Source organism: Penaeus japonicus, unplaced genomic scaffold (genome assembly GCF_977035675.1).
Source record: "Penaeus japonicus unplaced genomic scaffold, GWHDUDI00000001_assembly GWHDUDI00000015, whole genome shotgun sequence".
NCBI classification, from domain to species: domain Eukaryota; kingdom Metazoa; phylum Arthropoda; class Malacostraca; order Decapoda; family Penaeidae; genus Penaeus; species Penaeus japonicus.
In genome coordinates this window covers 27,724,976-27,727,475 of record NW_028234417.1, presented here as the reverse complement: position 1 = coordinate 27,727,475, position 2,500 = coordinate 27,724,976, and positions in this window count along the sequence as shown.

Here is a 2,500-nt window from a genome sequence, read left to right as displayed (position 1 = left end):
AATTTCTCTGCCTCATTTCACCTCCACCTAGTCTCCTGCACACACAATAAACACCCTTAACCAGCCCCATCAGTTCCGCTACCTCTCTTCCTCGACCATCAAGGACCCAACATTCAATGATGCAACCCTCAGGGCAACAAGAGCTCGATTCTTCAGCTCATAATGCGAATCACCATCATTATTATCATTGCAACTGGAATTTCCATTACCATAATCGTGATAATAACAAGGACCCGGAAACAACGAATCGCTAACTTCTATTTCGGTTACCACAACATCCGAAGTTTCGCTGAAACAACACGGTAATGCTCGTGTTAAAACAACTATCCTATATATGCAACAGACTTACGTTCTAAACAATCTAATTTGATATTCAGAGCTTCACCCGAGCTCGAAATATGCAGTTGGTTTTGTAAGAGGAACGGTAGAGATATTACGTGCAACTTGCTTCATATTTAAAGGCTTATGTGCAACCCGCCGTAATGGATTATTTACATACAGCACTCATGAATATCTGTTTACACATGTCCAATAGTTTAAAGTATTTTACGTTAGTCCAGTATGTCACACCATTTGAACAAACATAAAAGCACACACAATATATATATATATATATATATATATATATATATATATATATATATATATATATATATATATATATATATATATATATATATGTATATACATATATATGTATATATATAAAAGTATATATATATATGAATATTTATACATATATGCATATATATACAAATATACATATATATTATACATACATACATACATACATACATACATACATATATATATATATATATATATATATATATATATATATATATATATATATATATATATAAACATATATACATATATATATATATATATATATATATATATATATATATATATATGTATATATATATATATACATATAAATAGATAGATAGATAGATAAACAAGATATGAGAAAACACAGTCTATCATTTCAACAAAGCTTATCAGGGCTTTGATATGAGCTTTGATATCATAGCCTTTTATTTAAATTGTTTCAATTTTCCTTTTATAACCGGAGGAAGAAAAAGAGAAAAGTGAGAGGGGAAGTACAGAGAGAGCGAGAGGGAATAAAAATAGCATAAATATCTAGAAAGAGAGTGAACAAGGGAGAGGGGGAGAGAGAGAGAGAGAGCGAGAGAGAGAGAGAGAGAGAGAGAGAGAGAGAGAGAGAGAGAGAGAGAGAGAGAGAGAGAGAGAGAGAGAGAGAGAGAGAGAGAGAGAGAGAGAGAGAGAGAGAGAGAGAGAGAGAGAGAGAGAGAGAGAGAGAGAGAGAGAGAGAGAGAGAGAGAGAGAGAGAGATAGACAGATAGATAAATAGATAGATAGATAGAGAGAGGGGGGGGAATGGTCAGTGATAGGAAAGGACAGTAACGGGAAAAAAGTAAATGGGAAATTAATCAATCTAAGTGACGCATAAGTTTTTATACATTTGATATTATTTTACGTTCTACTCTATACTGGATAAGTCTTTTGATCTTCAGCGCCGTGTTAATAGAATTGTATTTGTTTTTCTCCGTGTAGTTACTCACGTTTTCTGTACTCTGATGGAAGGCAAATTTTCCGTGGGTGTGTATTTAAGATTTTCATATTCATCATATTCAATTATTTTCAATCCTGATTTTTGATTAATTGAATCCTAATGTTTTATAAGTTGGTGTAAGCCAGAGCAATCTCCCTGGAATCATAAAAGAATAAATTGTGATTTGTTTTATCATTAGGTGAGGTAGAGTTAGTGAAATATTTTAATAATTACATGACAACTGATGAAGCGAAATGATGTGACTAATGTGACATGCCTGAACTAACATAAAAAACTTTAAATTATTGGACATGTGCAAACAGTTATTCATGAGTGCTGTATGTAAATAAGCCATTACTACTCCAGATTTTCCAGTTACATTAAATTTCTTCTTCCCTCATTGCTTTCTCCTCTTTACCTCCCCTGTCTCCTCCTCCTTGTTACCTCCCTTTGTCTTTCCTTCGGTCTTACCTCCTGGCAGTTGCACATATGAGAATGATATCGTATGGTACCACATTAAATGCCATTCTCTTTTTTGTTTCTTCCACGGAATTCGTAAGAAGTTGTTGCTGATGGATCGAATGTTTCTAGTTTTGTCATTATTTCAAGGATGATGGTATACTTTGTCTTTATTTTAGTTTACCCTGGAACCTGAGGTTGACACAATATTTTCGTCATGGTATAGCTTGTAAATCCATGAATTATTCCTTTATGCAACTTGCCTCTAAAAGCTGATTCACACTTTCCCATTTTACAGGTACCTTTTGTGTCCTTTAAATCTATTGTTAGGTGCCCACCATCTAAAAAATGGGGCCATTTTTTGCTGGATCTTTCATATGGATCAAATATAGGTCGAATATTTAGATCAACATTTCCTTACAATAAACATTCAATATACCCTCATTGAGTAATAGCAACAAA